The 22641-nt window shown below is 52.7% G+C and overlaps 1 protein-coding gene across 4 annotated transcripts in view; it reads right to left on the reverse strand.

Annotated features, from left to right (window-relative positions):
* The window catches only part of LOC140395979 (uncharacterized), a 309601-nt gene that overhangs the window by 259042 nt on the left and 27918 nt on the right, over positions 1–22641 (reverse strand). The window contains exon 1 of one of the 4 annotated variants that reach the window (XM_072484007.1): positions 507–553. The exons of the other annotated variants lie outside the window; for them this stretch is intronic. The gene's annotated coding sequence lies outside the window, so the exon portion shown is untranslated. Of the gene's footprint in view, positions 1–506; positions 554–22641 lie in introns of those variants that run through there. 4 annotated transcript variants of the gene reach the window in all.

Raw genomic sequence — 22641 nt, forward strand, 5'->3', positions numbered from 1 at the left:
ACACAGGGTGCAGGTGAGGCAGCCGCGACGAGGGGGTCCCCCACGAGCGATGGTGGTACGCTTCCACAGGTACCTGGACAAGGAGCGGGTGCTGCAATGGATAAAGAGCACAAAAGCTGTAGTTGGGACAATACCACCCTGCGTGTTTACCAGGATTTGAGCACTGAGGTGGCCAGGAGGAGGGGAGGCTACAGGCAGGTGAAGGAGAAACTGTATAAAAACAAGGTGAAATTCAGGCTGCTTTTTCCGGCGCGACTGTGAGTTACGTATGAGGGTCAGCACCACTATTTCGAGGAACCCGAAGAGGCGATGGACTTCGTTAGGAGGCCCTGGCCTCAGGACGTTTGGACTCATGTTAGAATGTTTAAGTATCTGTGGTGTCGCTCCCGTTTTGAAAATTGCCGGCATGTTTGGGTCCGGTTTTGTCGTTAATTCTTTCGACCTTTTTAGGGCGTTGGAAGGTGGTAGTGATGTGGTTTTTTTGGCGTGCTTTTTGCGTGGTTTACCTGAATGTTTCCTCTTTGAGCTCTTTGATTAGTTGGAGCCTGGCTGGGGGAGAATAATGAAGAAAACAGTTAAAAGGGTTGGGTTGAGATGGATGCTTCAGGGGAACTTTGCGCAATCCTTTTCTGTGTCTGTACGGGAAGGAAGGAGAGGGCCTGTTATTTCTTATCTCTTTTTTTCTTGTTTAACTTGAATTGTGCTATTGTGAGGGTTGTTTATGGCTTGTACAGAGTGTTTGCTTAAGTAGGGCTGATCTGGGGAAGTGGTGTGGAGGGGTCGGGGGTGATTGGGAACAATGAGTGGGAGACATGCTGGCGCCGAGGCTGGGAGCCCCAAGCTAGCTGAGTGGGGCTAGTCAACGGAAGGTGAGGTGGGGGGTGTTGTTCTGCTGACGGGGAGGGGAACTGGGCATGGCAACAGTGAGGGGGTCATGGGTGGAGCCGGCCAGGAGGCGGGCCAGAGGAAGCGCGACACATGGCTGGGGGGCTGGCCAAGGAAGGGGATGGCTGATCGGCAAAGGGGTGCCCCCCCCAATCAGGCTGATCATCTGGAACGTTAGAGGGTTAAGCGGGTTAGTGAAGAGGGCGCGTGTGTTTGCGCATCTGCGGGTTCTGAAGGCGGACAGAGTCTAGCTGCAGGAGACGCACCTGAAAGTGGCAGACCAGGTTAGGTTAAGGAAGGGCTGGGTCAGTCAGGTCTTTCATTCGGGGCTGGATTCTAAGACGAGGGGGGGATCCTAATTAATAAAAGGGCACAATTTGAGGCGGAGGGCACAGTCGTGGATGGGGGTGGCAGGTTCGTCATGGTGAGGGGTCAGCTCGAAGGGGTGAGAGTAGTCCTGGTCAGCGTGTATGCCCCTAATTGGGACAATGTGGATTTTATTAGGAGGATGCTGGGGAAGATCCCTGACTTGGACTCGCGTACGTTGATCATGGGTGGGAACTTTAATACAGTCCTGGGCCCGAGCCTGGACCGGTCATGTTCAAGAATGGGCAGGTTGCCAGCGATGGCAAAGGAACTGAGAGGGTTCATGGAGCAAACGAGGGGAGCAGATCCGTGGAGATTTAGCCGGCTGACGGCGAGGGAGTTCTCGTACTACTCCCACGTCCACAAGGTGTATTCCCGAATTGACTACTTTGTTGTGAGTAGGGACCTGCTGGCCGGAATGGTGGGGGCAGAATATTCGGCAATTGCCATATCGGACCCTGCTCCGCACTGGGTAGACCTGCAGTTTTGTAAGGACAGCTTTCAGCGCCCACCATGGAGGCTGGAAGTTGGACTACACGCGGACGAGGCGGTGTGTGAGAGGCTGAGGAAATGCATGCAGAATTACCTGCAGGTGAATGATACTGGAGAAGTCTCAGCAGCGATGCTCTGGGAGGCACTGAAGGCAGTGGTGAGAGGGGAGCTGATTTCAATCCGGGCGTACAGGGACAGGACAGATAGGGCAGAGACGGACCGACTGATGAAGGAAATTCTACGGACGGAGAGGAGTTACGCGGAATCCCCGAGGCCAGAGTTACTCAGGAAACGACAGAGGCTGCAGGCCGAATTTGGGGTGCTGACTACAGGCAAGGCTGTAGATCAGCTTAGAAAGGTAAAAGGCGCGATTTATGAGCATGGGGAGAAGGCCAGTAGAATGCTTGCGCAGCAACTGAGGAAGAGGGAAGTGGCTAGGGAAATAGGGAGGGTAGTGGATGGGGAGGGTAATCTAGTGGGTGATCCAGCAGGGCTGAACAAGGTCTTTAGGGACTTTTATAGGAAGCTGTACACTTCGGAACCCCCCGGGGGACCGGGGGGGGTGAGGCGATTCCTGGACGGACAGACCTTCCCAAGAGTGGGGAAGGGGCTGGTGGACGGACTGGGGGCCCTGGTCAGGATTGAAGAGGTATTGGGGGGCCTGAAGGTCATGCAGTCGGGTCAAGCCCCAGGGCCGGACGGGTATCAGGTGGAGGTTTACAAAATATTTGCCGGGATAGTGGGGCCGGTGCTGGTCAGGGTCTTTAACGAGGCAAGAGACAGAGGGAGTTTACCCCCGACCATGTTGAAGGCCACCATCTCGCTCATTCTGAAACGGGATAAGGACCCGGAGGCCTGTGGGTCAAACAGGCCGATCTCTTTGATTAACGTAAACGCCAAGTTACTGGCCAAGATCTTGCCGACCAGAATTGAGGACTGTGTCCCGGATGTAATTGGGGAGGACCAAACCGGGTTTGTAAAGGGGAGGCAGCTGGTGAGCTGCTTAACGTGACTATGATGCCCCCGGAGAGTAGGGAGGTAGAGGTAGTGGTTGCCATGGATGCTGAAAAGGCTTTTGACCGGGTCGAGTGGGATTATCTGTGGGAGGTACTAGGACAGTTCGGGTTCGGGGCGGGGTTCATCGACTGGGTTAGGCTATTGTATCAGGCCCCGGAGGCGAGTGTAAGGACGAACAGGACGACCTCGGACTACTTTAGCTGCACCGTGGGACAACACAGGGCTATCCTCTCTCCCCACTGCTGTTCACGCTGGCCATAGAGCCGCTGGCAATTGCACTGAGAGCTTCTCGGGGCTGGAAAGGGCTGGTCCGGGGGGGGAACATAGACTCTCGTTATACGCGGATGATCTGCTGTTATATGTATCGGACCCAATGGTGGGGATGGACGGTATTATGGCAACCCTGAGGGAGTTTGGCCGGTTCTCTGGATACAAACTGAACATGGCTGAGAGCGAGTTGTTTGTAATTCAGGCGAGGGGGCAGGAGAGTAGGCTGAAGGGGTTGCCGTTCAGGCTAGTGGGGGAGAGTTTCTGATATTTGGGAATTCAGGTGGCACGGGACTGGGGCAGGTTGCATAAGCTCAACCTGTCCCGACTGGTGGAACGAGTGAGGGAGGAGGCCCGGAGGTGGGATGCGCTCCCGCTGTCATTGGCGGGGAGGGTGCAGACGTTAAGATGACGATTCTCCCGCGATTCTTGTTTGTTTTTCAGTGTCTCCCCATCTTTATCCCGCAGTCCTTCTTTAAGAGGCTGAATAAAATTATTCTGGGATTTGTCTGGGCAGAGAAGTCCCCACAGGTGAAGAGGGTGATGCTTGAAAGGAACAGAGGAGAAGGGGGGCTGGCGTTGCCAAACTTCAGCAACTATTACTGGGCGGCCAACATAGCGACGATAAGAAAATGGATGGTGGGTGCGGGGTCGGTTTGGGAGCGGATGGAGGCTGCTTCGTGCAGGGGCACTAGCTTAGCAGCCCTGGTCACGGCGCCTCTGCCGCTTCCGCCGGCACGGTACTCCACCAGCCCGATAGTGGTGGCGGCTCTTCGGATCTGGGGCCAGTGGAGGAGGCATGTAGGGGAGGTAAGAGCATCAGTGTGGACCCCAATCTGCGGCAACCACCGATTTGCCCCGGGGAAAATGGACGGGGGTATCGACTGTGGAGGAGGGCGGGGATTGTGAGGATGGGGGATCTGATCCTGGAAGGGGGCTTTCCGAGCATGAGGGCGCTGGAGGAGAAGTTTGGGCTGACGAGAGGGAATGACTTTAGATACTTGCAGGTGAGGGATTTTGTACGCAGACTGGTGCCGTCCTTCCCACGTCTCCCGCCGAAGGGGAGGCAGGACAGGGTAGTTTCTAGGGGAGAGGTCATCATCATCATCATAGAATTTACAGTGCAGAAGGAGGCCATTCAGCCCATCGAGTCTGCACTGGCTCTTGGAACGAGCACCCTACCCAAGGTCAACACCGCCACCCTATCCCCATAACCCAGTAACCCCACCCAACACTAAGGACAATTTTGGACACTAAGGGCAATTTATCATGGCCAATCCACCTAACCTGCACATCTTTGGACTGTGGGAGGAAACCGGAGCACCCGGAGGAAACCCACGCAGACATGGGGAGAACGTGCAGACTCCGCACAGACAGTGACCCAAGCTGGAATCGAACCTGGGACCCTGGAGCTGTGAAGCAATTGTGCTATCCACAAGGCTACCGTGCTGCCCGTGGTGGGAGAGGGTAGAGTTTCAGACATCTACAAGGAACTAATGGGAGCTGAGGATACGCAGACCGAGGACCTGAAGCTTAAGTGGGAAGAGGAGCTCGGGGGGGAGCTGGAGGACGGTATCTGGGTAGAATCCCTGAGCAGAGTAAACACGACCGCAACAAGCACCAGGCTCAGCCGGATCCAGTTTAAGGTCGTGCACCGGGCCCACATGACGGTGGCCCGGATGAACCAGATTCTTCGGGGTGGAGGACAAGTGTGCGAGATGCGCCTGAGGGCCGGATAACCATGTACGCATGTTCTGGCCGTGCCCTAAACTCAGGGGGTATTGGCAGGGATTCGCAGATGTCATGTTTCGAGTGTTGAAAACTGGGGTGGTAATGGGCCCGGAGGTGGCAATCTTTGGGGTTTCGGAGGGCCCGGGAGTCCAGGAAGAGAGAGAGTGGCCGACGTTCTGGCCTTTGTTCCCTGGTAGCCCGGCGACGAATACTGTTATCATGGAGGGACTCAAAGCCCCCGAGGCCTGAGGTACGGCTATCGGACATGGCGAGCTTTCCTGGCCGAGAGAGAGTCAAGTTCGCCTTGAGAGGTTCGCCACTAGGGTTCGCCCGAAGGTGGCAGCCATTTATTAACTTCTTCGCAGCGGAGTAAGCGGGGGGGGGGGGGGGCTGGGGTAGAGTGGGGGGGGGGGGGCTAGGGTACAGTGGAGTAGAGTAGGGGGACATTGAGGCAGGTCCGTGCGTGAACAGAGCCGTGGTTTGCACCATGTTTAATTTGTGTCTTGACTTTTTTGTTTGTCCAGTACAATGTCACTTTTTATATATGCCTAAAATACCTCAATAAAATTGTTTGTTTAAAAAAAAAAAAAAAATTTAAGTGAAGACAACCTCTCCTCTCAAACACTCTTCCTTATCACCTCCCTCACTGTCCACTGTCCACACCACCACTGTCCCCATCACACACTCCCAGGACAGGTACAGCACGGGGTTAGATACACAGTAAAGCTCCCTCTACACTGTCCCCATCAAACACTCCCAGGACAGGTACAGGACGGGGTTAGTTACAGAGTAAAGCTGCCTCTACACTGTCCCCATCTGACACTCCCAGGACAGGTACAGCACAGGGTTAGTTACAGAGTAAAGCTCCCTCTACACTGTCCCCATCAAACACTCCCAGGACAGGTACAGCACAGGGTTAGTTACAGAGTAAAGCTCCCTCTACACTGTCTCCATCAAACACTCCCAGGACAGGTACAGCACGGGGTTAGATACAGGGTAAAGCTCCCTCTACACTGTCCCCATCAAACACACCCCGGACAGGGACAGCACGGGGTTAGATACAGAGTAAAGCTTCCTCTACATTGTCCCCATCACACACTCCCAGGACAGGTACAGCAGGGGGTTAGTTACAGAGTAAAGCTCCCTCTACACTGTCCCCATCAAACACACTCCGGACAGGTACAGCACGGGGTGAGATACAGAGTAAAGCTCCCTCTACACTGTCCCCATCAAACACTCCCAGGACAGGTACAGCACGTGGTTAGATACAGAGTAAAGCTCCCTCTACACTGTCCCCATCAAACACTCCCAGGACAGGTACAGCACGGGGTTAGATACAGAGTAAAGCTCCCTCTGCACTGTCCCCATCAAACACTCCCAGGACAGGTACAGCACGGGGTTAGATACAGAGTAAAGCTCCCTCTGCACTGTCCCCATCAAACACTCCCAGGACAGGTACAGCACGTGGTTAGATACAGAGTAAAGCTCCCTCTACACTGTCCCCATCAAACACTCCCAGGACAGGTAAAGCACGGGGTTAGATACAGAGTAAAGCTCCCTCTGCACTGTCCCCATCAAACACTCCCAGGACAGGTACAGCACGGGGTTAGATACAGAGTAAAGATCCCTCTGCACTGTACCCATCAAACACTCCCAGGACAGGTACAGCATGGGGTTAGATAGCGTAAAGCTCCCTCCACACTGTCCACATCAAACTCCCTGGACAGGTACAGCATGGGGTTAGATACAGAGTAAAGCTCCCTCTACACTTTTCCCATCAAACACTCCCCGGACAGGTACAGCACGGGGTTAGATTCTGAGTAAATCTCACTCTACACTGTCCTCATCAAACACTCCCAGGACAGGTACACCACGGGGTTGGATACAGAGTAAAGCTCCCTCCACACTGACCCCATCAAACACCCCAGGACAGGTACACCACGGGGTTAGATACAGAGTAATGCTCCCTCCACACTGACCCCATCAAACACTCCCAGGACAGGTACAGCACGGGGTTAGATACAAAGTACATCTCCCTCTACACTGTCCCCATCAAACACTCCCAGGACAGGTAAAGCACGGGGTTAGATACAGAGTAAAGCTCCCTCTACACTGTCCCCATCAACCACTCCCAGGACAGGTAGAGCACGGTGTTAGATACAGAGTAAAGCTCCCTCTACACTGTCCCCATCAAACACTGCCAGGACAGGTCCAGCACGGGGTAAGATTCTGAGTAAAGCTCCCTACACTGTCCCCATCAAACACTCCCAGGACAGGTACAGCACAGGGTGAGATACAGACTAAAGCTCCCTCTACACTGTCCCCATCAAACGCTCCCAGGACAGGTACAGCACGGGGTTAGATACAGAGTAAAGCTCCCCTACACTGTCCCCATCAAACGCTCCCAGGACAGGTACAGCACGGGGTTAGATACAGATTAAAGCTCCCTCTACACTGTCCCCATTAAACTCTCCCAGCACAGGTACAGCACGGGGTTAGATACAGAGTAAAGCTCCCTCTACACTGTCCCCATCTGACACTCCCAGGACAGGTACAGCACAGGGTTAGTTACAGAGTAAAGCTCCCTCTACACTGTCCCCATCAAACACTCCCAGGACAGGTACAGCACAGGGTTAGTTACAGAGTAAGGCTCCCTCTACACTGTCTCCATCAAACACTCGCAGGACAGGTACAGCACGGGGTTAGATACAGGGTAAAGCTCCCTCTCCACTGTCCCCATCAAACACACCCCGGACAGGGACAGCACGGGGTTAGATACAGAGTAAAGCTTCCTCTACATTGTCCCCATCACACACTCCCAGGACAGGTACAGCAGGGGGTTAGTTACAGAGTAAAGCTCCCTCTACACTGTCCCCATCAAACACACCCCGGACAGGTACAGCACGGGGTGAGATACAGAGTAAAGCTCCCTCTACACTGTCCCCATCAAACACTCCCAGGACAGGTACAGCACGGGGTGAGATACAGAGTGAAGCTCCCTCCACACTGTCCCCATCAAACACTCCCAGGACAGGTACAGCACGGGGTTAGATACAGAGTAAAGCTCCCTCTACTCTGTCCCCATCAAACACTCCCGGGACAGGTACAGCACGTGGTTAGATACAGAGTAAAGCTCCCTCTACACTGTCCCCATCAAACACTCCCAGGACAGGTACAGCACGGGGTTAGATACAGAGTAAAGCTCCCTCTGCACTGTCCCCATCAAACACTCCCAGGACAGGTACAGCACGGGGTTAGATACAGAGTAAAGCTCCCTCTGCACTGTCCCCATCAAACACTCCCAGGACAGGTACAGCACGTGGTTAGATACAGAGTAAAGCTCCCTCTACACTGTCCCCATCAAACACTCCCAGGACAGGTACAGCACGGGGTTAGATACAGAGTAAAGCTCCCTCTGCACTGTCCCCATCAAACACTCCCAGGACAGGTACAGCACGGGGTTAGATACAGAGTAAAGCTCCCTCTGCACTGTCCCCATCAAACACTCCCAGGACAGGTACAGCATGGGGTTAGATAGCGTAAAGCTCCCTCCACACTGTCCACATCAAACTCCCTGGACAGGTACAGCACGGGGTTAGATACAGAGTAAAGCTCCCTCTACACTGTTCCCATCAAACACTCCCCGGACAGGTACAGCACGGGGTTAGAACAAAGAACAAAGAACAAAGAAATGTACAGCACAGGAACAGGCCCTTCGGCCCTCCAAGCCCGCGCCGACCATACTGCCCGACTAAACTACAATCTTCTACACTTCCTGGGTCCGTATCCTTCTATTCCCATCCTATTCATATATTTGTCAAGATGCCCCTTAAATGTCCCTATCGTCCCTGCTTCCACTACCTCCTCCGGTAGCGAGTTCCAGGCACCCACTACCCTCTGCGTAAAAAACTTGCCTCGTACATCTACTCTAAACCTTGCCCCTCTCACCTTAAACCTATGCCCCCTAGTAATTGACCCCTCTACCCTGGGGAAAAGCCTCTGACTATCCACTCTGTCTATGCCCCTCATAATTTTGTAGACCTCTATCAGGTCGCCCCTCAACCTCCTTCGTTCCAGAGAGAACAAACCGAGTTTATTCAATCGCTCCTCATAGCTTATGCCCTCCATACCAGGCAACATTCTGGTAAATCTCTTCTGCACCCTCTCTAAAGCCTCCACATCCTTCTGGTAGTGTGGCGACCAGAATTGAACACTGTACTCCAAGTGTGGCCTAACTAAGGTTCTATACAGCTGCATCATGACTTGCCAATTCTTATACTCAATGCCCCGTCCAATGAAGGCAAGCATGCCGTATGCCTTCTTGACTACCTTCTCCACCTGTGTTGCCCCTTTCAATGACCTGTGGACCTGTACTCCTAGATCTCTTTGACTTTCAATACTCTTGAGGGTTCTACCATTCACTGTATATTCCCTACCTGCATTAGCCCTTCCAAAATGCATTACCTCACATTTGTCCGGATTAAACTCCATCTGCCATCTCTCCGCCCAAGTCTCCAGACAACCTAAATCCTGCTGTATCCTCAGACAGTCCTCATCGCTATCCGCAATTCCACCAACCTTTGTGTCGTCTGCAAACTTACTAATCAGACCAGTTACATTTTCCTCCAAATCATTTATATATACTACAAACAGCAAAGGTCCCAGCACTGATCCCTGTGGAACACCACTGGTCACAGCCCTCCAATTAGAAAAGCATCCCTCCATTGCTACCCTCTGCCTTCTATGGCCTAGCCAGTTCTGAATCCACCTTGCCAGCTCACCCCTGATCCCGTGTGACTTCACCTTTTGTACTAGTCCACCATGAGGGACCTTGTCAAAGGCCTTACTGAAGTCCATGTAGACAACATCCACTGCCCTACCTGCATCAATCATCTTAGTGACCTCCTCGAAAAACTCTATCAAGTTAGTGAGACACGACCTCCCCTTCACAAAACCGTGCTGCCTCTCACTAATACGTCCATTTGCTTCCAAATGGGAGTAGATCCTGTCTCGAAGAATTCTCTCCAGTAATTTCCCTACCACTGAAGTAAGGCTCACCGGCCTGTAGTTCCCGGGATTATCCTTGCTACCCTTCTTAAACAGAGGAACAACATTGGCTATTCTCCAGTCCTCCGGGACATCCCCTGAAGACAGCGAGGATCCAAAGATTTCTGTCAAGGCCTCAGCAATTTCCTCTCCAGCCTCCTTCAGTATTCTGGGGTAGATCCCATCAGGCCCTGGGGACTTATCTACCTTAATATTTTTTAAGACACCCAACACCTCGTCTTTTTGGATCACAATGTGACGCAGGCTATCTACACCCCCTTCTCCAGACTCAACATCTACCAATTCCTTCTCTTTGGTGAATACTGATGCAAAGTATTCATTTAGTACCTCGCCCATTTCCTCTGGCTCCACACATAGATTCCCTTGCCTATCTTTCAGTGGGCCAACCCTTTCCCTGGCTACCCTCTTGCTTTTTATGTAAGTGTAAAAAGCCTTGGGATTTTCCTTAACCCTATTTGCCAATGACTTTTCATGACCCCTTCTAGCCCTCCTGATTCCTTCCTTAAGTTCCTTCCTACTTTCCTTATATGCCACACAGGCTTCGTCTGTTCCCAGCCTTTTAGCCCTGACAAATGCCTCCTTTTTCTTTTTGACGAGGCCTACAATATCACTCGTCATCCAAGATTCTGAGTAAATCTCACTCTACACTGTCCTCATCAAACACTCCCAGGACAGGTACACCACGGGGTTGGATACAGAGTAAAGCTCCCTCCACACTGACCCCATCAAACACCCCAGGACAGGTACACCACGGGGTTAGATACAGAGTAATGCTCCCTCCACACTGACCCCATCAAACACTCCCAGGACAGGTACAGCACGGGGTTAGATACAAAGTACATCTCCCTCTACACTGTCCCCATCAAACACTCCCAGGACAGGTAAAGCACGGGGTTAGATACAGAGTAAAGCTCCCTCTACACTGTCCCCATCAACCACTCCCAGGACAGGTAGAGCACGGTGTTAGATACAGAGTAAAGCTCCCTCTACACTGTCCCCATCAAACACTGCCAGGACAGGTCCAGCACGGGGTAAGATTCTGAGTAAAGCTCCCTACACTGTCCCCATCAAACACTCCCAGGACAGGTACAGCACAGGGTGAGATACAGACTAAAGCTCCCTCTACACTGTCCCCATCAAACGCTCCCAGGACAGGTACAGCACGGGGTTAGATACAGAGTAAAGCTCCCCTACACTGTCCCCATCAAACGCTCCCAGGACAGGTACAGCACGGGGTTAGATACAGATTAAAGCTCCCTCTACACTGTCCCCATCAAACTCTCCCAGCACAGGTACAGCACGGGGTTAGATACAGAGTAAAGCTCCCTCTACACTGTCCCCATCAAACACTCCCAGGACAGGTACAGCACGGGGTTAGATACAGAGTAAAGCTCCCTCTACACTGTCCCCATCAAATACTCCCAGGACAGGTGCAGCACGGTGTTAGAGACAGAGTAAAGCTCCCTCTACACTGTCCCCATCAAATACTCCCAGGACAACGTCCGGGTGCGGCGATGACCAGCTGAGTCGCACGTTTCGGCAGCTCCCGGTGAGACGGACTTTTGGGCTCTTGATAGGAGCCCCAACGGCAATTTTGACGGCTAAAAACACTGTGCTGTAAACCAGAAGGGACTCCCCCCCTGGATACGGATGAAAAAGGAGGAGAAAGTGGCCGGATTGCAGTGGATCCTTTAGAACAGCGGCAAGGAAGGCAAGCAAAAACCAAGATGGCGTCGGAAGGTGGCAGTTTCACATGGGGCCCTGAACAACAAGAGTTCTTGAAATGCTGTGTGGAAGAGCTCAAAAAGGAAATGAAGAAAGAGCTGTTGGCCCCGATACTACAGGCGATCGAAGGGCTAAAGGAGGAACAAAAGACCCAGGAGCGGGAGCTTCGGGTCGTGAAGGCAAAGGCAGCCGAGAATGAGGACGACATACTGGGCCTGGTGGTGAAGACGGAGACGCAGGAGGCACATCAGAAACGATGTGTGGAAAGGTTGGAGGCACTGGAAAACAACGCAAGGAGGAACAACCTGAGGATTCTTGATCTTCCTGAAGGTGTGGAGGGAGCGGACGTCGGGGCATATGTGAGCACGATGCTGCACTCGTTAATGGGAGCGGAGGCCCCGGCGGGTCCGTTGGAGGTGGAGGGAGCATACTGAGTTATGGCGCGAGGACCGAGAGCAGGAGAAATTCCCAGAGCCATAGTGGTGAGATTCCTCCGTTTTAAGGATAGAGAAATGGTCCTTAGATGGGCGAAGAAAACTCGGAGCAGTAAATGGGAGAACGCGGTGATCCGCGTTTATCAAGACTGGAGTGCGGAGGTGGCGAGAAGGAGGGCGAGCTTTAATCGGGCCAAGGCGGTGCTTCATAAAAAGAAGATAAAATTTGGAATGCTGCAACCGGCAAGACTGTGGGTCACATATCGAGGGAGGCACCACTACTTTGAGACGGCGGATGAAGCGTGGACTTTTATTGTGGAAGAAAAACTGGAATGAGCGGGTTATTAAAAAGAACGTTTGAACAAAGTGGTGGGGCGAATGTGGGGGGCAAAGAGGGGGGTTAAAAAGGGGGGAAAGAGGAGTTTTATGTACTAATCCTGCGATGTGGTAACTTTTCTCTCTTCCACAGGTGGTGATGGGGGGAGGAGGGGAGGTGGAGGAGATGGGGCGTTGGCCATTGGGGGCGGGGCCAAGGGAGAAGCGCGGGCTTGGTTCCCGCGCTATGATAATCATGGCGGGAATAGAGAAGCAGGAAGGAGGGGGCGTCGCACGGTGCGAGCCGAGGTCACGGGGGGAAGCCGAGGTCGGCCAGAGTTTGCTGACTTCTGGGAGCAACATGGGGGGAGTAATTACGCTAGCGGGGGATCTAGCGGGGGGGGGGGGTGGGAGGGGGGGAATTACTGGGTTGCTGCTGCTGGGTAGAGGGGGGAGCTGGTATGGGAGGGAATGGGCGGGGGGGCACCGCCTGGGGGAGATACAGCTGCGTGGGAACCGGGTGAGGAGCTGGAAAAAGGGGATGGCTAATCGACAAGGGGGGGGGTAGGAAGCCCCCTAACCCGGCTGATCACGTGGAATGTGAGAGGGCTGAACGGGCCGATAAAGAGGGCACGGGTACTCGCACACCTTAAGAAACTTAAGGCAGATGTGGTTATGTTACAGGAAACGCACCTGAAACTGATAGACCAGGTTAGGCTACGCAAAGGATGGGTGGGGCAGGTGTTCCATTCGGGGCTAGATGCGAAAAACAGGGGGGTGGCTATATTAGTGGGGAAGCGGGTAATGTTCGAGGCAAAGACTATAGTGGCGGATAACGGGGGCAGATACGTGATAGTGAGTGGCAAACTACAGGGGGAGACGGTGGTTTTGGTAAACGTATATGCCCCGAACTGGGATGATGCCAATTTTATGAGGCGGATGCTAGGACGCATTCCGGACCTAGAGATGGGAAAGCTGATAATGGGGGGAGATTTTAATACGGTGTTGGAACCAGGGCTGGATAGGTCGAACTCCAGGACTGGAAGGAGGCCGGCAGCAGCCAAGGTACTTAAAGATTTTATGGAGCAGATGGGAGGTGTAGACCCGTGGAGATTTAGCAGACCTAGGAGTAAGGAGTTCTCGTTTTTCTCCTATGTTCATAAAGTCTACTCGCGAATAGACTTTTTTGTGCTGGGAAGGGCGTTGATCCCGAAGGGAGGGGAACGGAGTATACGGCTATAGCCATTTCGGATCACGCTCCACACTGGGTGGACTTGGAGATAGGGGAGGAAACAGGAGGGCGCCCACCCTGGAGAATGGACATGGGACTAATGGCAGATGAGGGGGGGTGTCTAAGGGTGAGGGGGTGCATTGAAAAGTACTTGGAACTCAATGATAATGGGGAGGTCCAGGTGGGAGTGGTCTGGGAGGCGTTGAAGGCGGTGGTTAGAGGGGAGCTGATATCAATAAGGGCACATAAAGGGAAGCAGGAGAGTAAGGAACGGGAGCGGTTGCTGCAAGAACTTTTGAGGGTGGACAGACAATATGCGGAAGCACCGGAGGAGGGACTGTACAGGGAAAGGCAAAGGCTACATGTAGAATTTGACTTGCTGACTACGGGCACTGCAGAGGCACAATGGAGGAAGGCACAGGGTGTACAGTACGAATATGGGGAGAAGGCGAGCAGGTTGCTGGCACACCAATTGAGGAAAAGGGGAGCAGCGAGGGAAATAGGGGGAGTGAGGGATGAGGAAGGAGAGATGGAGCGGGGAGCGGAGAGAGTGAATGGAGTGTTCAAGACATTTTATAAAAAATTATATGAAGCTCAACCCCCGGAAGGGAGGGAGAGAATGATGGGCTTCTTGGATCGGCTGGAATTTCCCAAGGTGGAAGAGCAGGAAAGGGTGGGACTGGGAGCACAGATCGAGGTAGAAGAAGTGGTGAAAGGAATTAGGAGCATGCAGGCGGGAAAGGCCCCGGGACCGGATGGATTCCCAGTCGAATTCTATAGAAAATATGTGGACTTGCTCGCCCCGGTATTGACGAGGACCTTTAATGAGGCAAAGGAAAGGGGACAACTGCCCCCGACTATGTCTGAAGCAACGATATCGCTTCTCTTAAAGAAGGAAAAGGACCCGCTACAATGCGGGTCCTATAGACCTATTTCCCTCCTAAATGTAGATGCCAAGATCCTGGCCAAGGTAATGGCAATGAGAATAGAGGAATGTGTCCCGGGGGTGGTCCACGAGGACCAAACTGGGTTTGTGAAAGGGAGGCAGCTGAACACGAATATACGGAGGCTGTTAGGGGTAATGATGATGGCCCCACCAGAGGGGGAAACGGAGATAGTAGTGGCGATGGATGCCGAGAAAGCATTTGATAGAGTGGAGTGGGATTATTTGTGGGAGGTGTTGAGGAGATTTGGTTTTGGAGAGGGGTATGTTAGATGGGTGCAGCTGTTGTATACGGCCCTGATGGCGAGCGTGGTCACAAATGGACGGGGATCTGCATATTTTCGATCCATAGAGGGACAAGGCAGGGATGCCCTCTGTCCCCATTATTGTTTGCACTGGCGATTGAGCCCCTGGCGATAGCGTTGAGGGGTTCCAAGAAGTGGAGGGGAGCACTTAGAGGAGGAGAAGAGCACCGGGTATCGCTGTATGCGGACGATTTGCTACTATACGTGGCAGACCCGGCGGAGGGGATGCCAGAAATAATGCGGATACTTGGGGAGTTTGGGGATTTTTCAGGGTATAAATTGAACATGGGGAAAAGTGAGTTGTTTGTGGTGCATCCAGGGGAGCAGAGTAGAGAAATAGAGGACTTACCGCTGAGGAAGGTAACAAGGGACTTTCGTTACCTGGGGATCCAGATAGCCAAGAATTGGGGCACATTGCATAGGTTAAATTTAACGCGGTTGGTGGAACAAATGGAGGAGGATTTCAAGAGATGGGACATGGTATCCCTGTCACTGGCAGGGAGGGTGCAGGCGGTTAAGATGGTGGTCCTCCCGAGATTCCTCTTTGTGTTTCAGTGCCTCCCGGTGGTGATCACGAAGGCTTTTTTTAAAAGGATTGAAAAGAGCATCATGGGTTTTGTGTGGGCCGGGAAGACCCCGAGAGTGAGGAAGGGATTCTTACAGCGTAGCAGGGATAGGGGGGGGGCTGGCACTACCGAGCCTAAGTGAGTATTATTGGGCCGCTAATATTTCAATGGTGAGTAAGTGGATGGGAGAGGAGGAGGGAGCGGCGTGGAAGAGATTAGAGAGGGCGTCCTGTAGGGGGACTAGCCTACAGGCTATGGTGACAGCCCCATTGCCATTCTCACCGAGGAACTACACCACAAGCCCGGTGGTGGTGGCTACACTGAAGATTTGGGGACAGTGGAGACGGCATAGGGGAAAGACTGGAGCCTTGGGGGGGTCCCCGATAAGAAACAACGATAGGTTTGCCCCGGGGGGAATGGATGGGGGATATGGAATGTGGCAAAGAGCAGGAATAACACAACTGAAAGATCTGTTTGTGGATGGGAAGTTCGCGAGTCTGGGAGCGCTGACCGAAAAATATGGGTTGCCCCAAGGGAATGCATTCAGGTATATGCAACTGAGGGCTTTTGCGAGGCAACAGGTGAGGGAATTCCCGCAGCTCCCGACACAAGAGGTGCAGGACAGAGTGATCTCAAAGACATGGGTGGGGGACGGTAAGGTGTCAGATATATATAGGGAAATGAGGGACGAAGGGGAGACTATGGTAGATGAACTAAAAGGGAAATGGGAAGAAGAGCTGGGGGAGGAGATCGAGGAGGAGCTGTGGGCTGATGCCCTAAGCAGGGTAAACTCGTCGTCCTCGTGTGCCAGGCTGAGCCTGATTCAGTTTAAGGTATTACACAGGGCGCATATGACTGGAGCACGGCTCAGTAAATTTTTTGGGGTGGAGGATAGGTGTGCGAGGTGCTCGAGAAGCCCAGCGAATCATACCCATATGTTTTGGTCATGCCCGGCACTACAGGGGTTTTGGATGGGGGTGACAAAGGTGCTTTCAAAAGTAGTGGGGTTCCGGGTCGAACCAAGCTGGGGGTTGGCTATATTTGGGGTTGCACAAGAGCCGGGAGTGCAGGAGGCGAAAGAGGCCGATGTTTTGGCCTTTGCGTCCCTAGTAGCCCGGCGCAGGATATTGTTAATGTGGAAAGAAGCCAAGTCCCCGGGGGTGGAGACCTGGATAAATGACATGGCGGGGTTTATAAAGCTAGAGCGGATTAAGTTCGTCCTAAGGGGGTCGGCTCAAGGGTTCACCAGGCGGTGGCAACCGTTCGTCGAATACCTCACAGAAAGATAGATGGAATGGAAAAAAGAAGGCAGCAGCAGTAGCCCAGGATCGGGGGGGCGGGGGGGGGGGGGGGGGGGGGGGGGCGGGGGGTGGAGGAACCAGAAGGACTCTCAGGGTTGTTAATATATACTGTATAATATGTATAGGTCGTTGCGACAGATAATTATATATTGGACTGTTAAATTATATTTTTGGAGAGTGTTGCTTGTGACAAGGCAGTTGCCAATTAGGGCTAGTTTTCATTTTTGTTATTTATTATTTATTCATTTTCTGTTGATACAATAGGTCATTGCTATTTGTGTTGTTATAATATTGTGTAAAGGATGCACAATGTACTGTGTTGGTTGACCAAAAATTTTCAATAAAATATTTCCAAAAAAAAAGACTCCCAGGACAGGTACAGCAAGGGGTTAGATACAGAGTAAAGCTTCCTCTACAATGTCCGCATCAAACACTCCCAGGACAGGTACAGCACGGGGTTAGACACAGAGTAAAGCTCCCTCTCCACTGTCCCCATCAAACACTCCCAGGACAGGTACAGCAAGGGGTTAGATACAGAGTAAAGCTCCCTCCACACTGTCCCCATCAAACACTCCCAGGACAGGTACAGCACGGGGTGAGATACAGAGTAAAGCTCCCTCTACACTGTCCCCATCAAACGCTCCCAGGACAAGTACAGCACGGGGTTAGATACAGATTAAAGCTCCCTCTACACTGTCCCCATCAAACTCTACCAGGACAGGTACAGCACGGGGTTAGATACAAAGTAAAACGCCCACTACACTGTCCCCATGAAACACTTCCAGGACAGGTACAGCACGGGGTTAGATTCAGAGTAAAGTTCCCGCTACACTGTCCCCATCAAACACTCCCAGGACAGGTACAGCACGGGGTTAGATACAGAGTAAAGCTCCCTCTACATTGTCCCCATCAAACACTCCCAGGACAGGGACAGCACGGGGTTAGATTCAGAGTAAAGCTCCCTCTACACTGTCCCCATCAAAAACTCCCAGGACAGGTACAGCACGGGGTTAGATACAGAGTAAAGCTCCCTCTACACTGTCCCCATCAAACACTCCCAGGACAGGTACAGCACGGGGTTAGATACAGAGTAAAGCTCCCTCTTCACTGTCCCCATCAAACACTCCCAGGACAGGTACAGCACGGGGTTAGATACAGAGTAAAGCTCCCTCTACACTGTCCCCACCAAACACTCCCAGGACAGGTACAGCACGGGGTGAGATACAGAGTAAAGCTCCCCTACACTGTCCCCATCAAACACTCCCAGGACAGGTACAGCACGGGGTAAGATACACAGTAAAGCTGCCTCTACACTGTCCCCATCTGACACTCCCAGGACAGGTACAGCACGGGGTTAGTTACAGAGTAAAGCTCACTCTACACTGTCCCCATCAAACACTCCCAGGACAGGTGCAGCACGGGGTTAGATACAGAGTAAAGCTCCCTCTACACTGTCCCCATCAAACACACCCGGGATAGGTACAGCACGGGGTTAGATACAGAGTAAAGCTCCCACCACACTGTCCCCATCAGACACTCCCAGGACAGGTACAGCACGGGGTTAGACACAGAGTAAAGCTCCCTCTACACTGTCCCCATCAAACACTCCCAGGACAGGTACAGCACGGGGTTCGATACAGAGTAAAGCTCCCTCTACATTGTCCCCTTCAAACACTCCCAGGACAGGTACAGCAAGGGGTTAGATACAGAGTAAAGCTTCCTCTACAATGTCCGCATCAAACACTCCCAGGACAGGTACAGCACGGGGTTAGACACAGAGTAAAGCTCCCTCTACACTGTCCCCATCAAACACTCCCAGGACAGGTACAGCACGGGGTTAGATACAGAGTAAAGCTCCCTCTCCACTGTCGCCATCAAACACTCGCAGGACAGGTACAGCACGGGGTGAGATACAGAGTAAAGCTCCCTCTACACTGTCCCCATCAAACGCTCCCAGGACAAGTACAGCACGGGGTTAGATACAGATTAAAGCTCCCTCTACACTGTCCCCATCAAACTCTACCAGGACAGGTACAGCACGGGGTTAGATACAAAGTAAAACGCCCACTACACTGTCCCCATGAAACACTTCCAGGACAGGTACAGCACGGGGTTAGATTCAGAGTAAAGTTCCCGCTACACTGTCCCCATCAAACACTCCCAGGACAGGTACAGCACGGGGTTAGATACAGAGTAAAGCTCCCTCTACATTGTCCCCATCAAACACTCCCAGGACAGGGACAGCACGGGGTTAGATTCAGAGTAAAGCTCCCTCTACACTGTCCCCATCAAAAACTCCCAGGACAGGTACAGCACGGGGTTAGATACAGAGTAAAGCTCCCTCTACACTGTCCCCATCAAACACTCCCAGGACAGGTACAGCACGGGGTTAGATACAGAGTAAAGCTCCCTCTCCACTGTCCCCATCAAACACTCCCAGGACAGGTACAGCACGGGGTTAGATACAGAGTAAAGCTCCCTCTACACTGTCCCCACCAAACACTCCCAGGACAGGTACAGCACGGGGTGAGATACAGAGTAAAGCTCCCCTACACTGTCCCCATCAAACACTCCCAGGACAGGTACAGCACGGGGTAAGATACACAGTAAAGCTGCCTCTACACTGTCCCCATCTGACACTCCCAGGACAGGTACAGCACGGGGTTAGTTACAGAGTAAAGCTCACTCTACACTGTCCCCATCAAACACTCCCAGGACAGGTGCAGCACGGGGACAGATACAGAGTAAAGCTCCCTCTACACTGTCCCCATCAAACACACCCGGGATAGGTACAGCACGGGGTTAGATACAGAGTAAAGCTCCCACCACACTGTCCCCATCAGACACTCCCAGGACAGGTACAGCACGGGGTTAGACACAGAGTAAAGCTCCCTCTACACTGTCCCCATCAAACACTCCCAGGACAGGTACAGCACGGGGTTCGATACAGAGTAAAGCTCCCTCTACATTGTCCCCTTCAAACACTCCCAGGACAGGTACAGCACGGGGTTAGATACAGAGTAAAGCTCCCTCCACACTGTCCCCATCAAACACTCCCTGGACAGGTACAGCATGGGGTTAGGTACAGAGTAAAACTCCCTCTAAACTGTCCCCATCAAACACTCCCAGGACAGGTACAGCACGGGGTTCGATACAGAGTAAAGCTCCCTCTACACTGTCCCAATCAAACACTCCCAGGACAGGTACACCACGGGGTTAGACACAGAGTAAAGCTCCCTCCACACTGACCCCATGAAAGAACCCCAGGACAGGTACAGCACGGGGTTAGATTCAGAGTAACGCTCCCTCTACACTGTCCCCATCAAACACTCCCAGGACATGTACAGTACGGGGTTAGATTCAGAGTAAAGCTCCCTCCACACTGTCCCCATCAAACACTCCCAGGACAGGTACAGCACGGGGTTAGATACAGAGTAAAGCTCCCACCACACTGTCCCCATCAGACACTCCCAGGACAGGTACAGCACGGGGTTAGACACAGAGTAAAGCTCCCTCTACACTGTCCCCATCAAACACTCCCAGGACAGGTACAGCACGGGGTTCGATACAGAGTAAAGCTCCCTCTACATTGTCCCCTTCAAACACTCCCAGGACAGGTACAGCAAGGGGTTAGATACAGAGTAAAGCTTCCTCTACAATGTCCGCATCAAACACTCCCAGGACAGGTACAGCACGGGGTTAGACACAGAGTAAAGCTCCCTCTACACTGTCCCCATCAAACACTCCCAGGACAGGTACAGCACGGGGTTAGATACAGAGTAAAGCTCCCTCTCCACTGTCGCCATCAAACACTCGCAGGACAGGTACAGCACGGGGTGAGATACAGAGTAAAGCTCCCTCTACACTGTCCCCATCAAACGCTCCCAGGACAAGTACAGCACGGGGTTAGATACAGATTAAAGCTCCCTCTACACTGTCCCCATCAAACTCTACCAGGACAGGTACAGCACGGGGTTAGATACAAAGTAAAACGCCCACTACACTGTCCCCATGAAACACTTCCAGGACAGGTACAGCACGGGGTTAGATTCAGAGTAAAGTTCCCGCTACACTGTCCCCATCAAACACTCCCAGGACAGGTACAGCACGGGGTTAGATACAGAGTAAAGCTCCCTCTACATTGTCCCCATCAAACACTCCCAGGACAGGGACAGCACGGGGTTAGATTCAGAGTAAAGCTCCCTCTACACTGTCCCCATCAAAAACTCCCAGGACAGGTACAGCACGGGGTTAGATACAGAGTAAAGCTCCCTCTACACTGTCCCCATCAAACACTCCCAGGACAGGTACAGCACGGGGTTAGATACAGAGTAAAGCTCCCTCTCCACTGTCCCCATCAAACACTCCCAGGACAGGTACAGCACGGGGTTAGATACAGAGTAAAGCTCCCTCTACACTGTCCCCACCAAACACTCCCAGGACAGGTACAGCACGGGGTGAGATACAGAGTAAAGCTCCCCTACACTGTCCCCATCAAACACTCCCAGGACAGGTACAGCACGGGGTAAGATACACAGTAAAGCTGCCTCTACACTGTCCCCATCTGACACTCCCAGGACAGGTACAGCACGGGGTTAGTTACAGAGTAAAGCTCACTCTACACTGTCCCCATCAAACACTCCCAGGACAGGTGCAGCACGGGGACAGATACAGAGTAAAGCTCCCTCTACACTGTCCCCATCAAACACACCCGGGATAGGTACAGCACGGGGTTAGATACAGAGTAAAGCTCCCACCACACTGTCCCCATCAGACACTCCCAGGACAGGTACAGCACGGGGTTAGACACAGAGTAAAGCTCCCTCTACACTGTCCCCATCAAACACTCCCAGGACAGGTACAGCACGGGGTTCGATACAGAGTAAAGCTCCCTCTACATTGTCCCCTTCAAACACTCCCAGGACAGGTACAGCACGGGGTTAGATACAGAGTAAAGCTCCCTCCACACTGTCCCCATCAAACACTCCCTGGACAGGTACAGCATGGGGTTAGGTACAGAGTAAAACTCCCTCTAAACTGTCCCCATCAAACACTCCCAGGACAGGTACAGCACGGGGTTCGATACAGAGTAAAGCTCCCTCTACACTGTCCCAATCAAACACTCCCAGGACAGGTACACCACGGGGTTAGACACAGAGTAAAGCTCCCTCCACACTGACCCCATGAAAGAACCCCAGGACAGGTACAGCACGGGGTTAGATTCAGAGTAACGCTCCCTCTACACTGTCCCCATCAAACACTCCCAGGACATGTACAGTACGGGGTTAGATTCAGAGTAAAGCTCCCTCCACACTGTCCCCATCAAACACTCCCAGGACAGGTACAGCACGGGGTTAGATACAGAGTAAATCTCCCTCTACACTGTCCCCATCAAACACTCCCAGGACAGGTACAGCACGGGGTTAGATACAGAGTAAAGCTCCCTCTACACTGTCCCATTCAAACACTCCCAGCACAGGTAGAGCACGGGGTTAGACACAGAGTAAAGCTCCCTCTACATTGTCCCCATCAAACACTCCCAGGACAGGGACAGCACGGGGTTAGATACAGAGTAAAGCTCCCTCTACACTGTCCCCATCAAAAACTCCCAGGACAGGTACAGCACGGGGTTAGATACAGAGTAAAGCTCCCTCTACACTGTCCCCATCAAACACTCCCAGGACAGGTACAGCACGGGGTTAGATACAGAGTAAAGCTCCCTCTCCACTGTCCCCATCAAACACACCCAGGACAGGGACAGCACGGGGTTAGATACAGAGTAAAGCTCCCTCTACACTGTCCCCACCAAACACTCCCAGGACAGGTACAGCACGGGGTGCGATACAGAGTAAAGCTCCCCTACACTGTCCCCATCAAACACTCCCAGGACAGGTACAGCACGGGGTTAGACACAGAGTAAAGCTCCCTCTACACTGTCCCCATCAAACACTCCCAGGACAGGTACAGCATGGGGTAAGATACACAGTAAAGCTGCC

The sequence above is a fragment of the Scyliorhinus torazame genome, chromosome 19 (assembly GCF_047496885.1).
Source record: "Scyliorhinus torazame isolate Kashiwa2021f chromosome 19, sScyTor2.1, whole genome shotgun sequence".
Classification (NCBI taxonomy): Eukaryota; Metazoa; Chordata; class Chondrichthyes; order Carcharhiniformes; family Scyliorhinidae; genus Scyliorhinus; species Scyliorhinus torazame.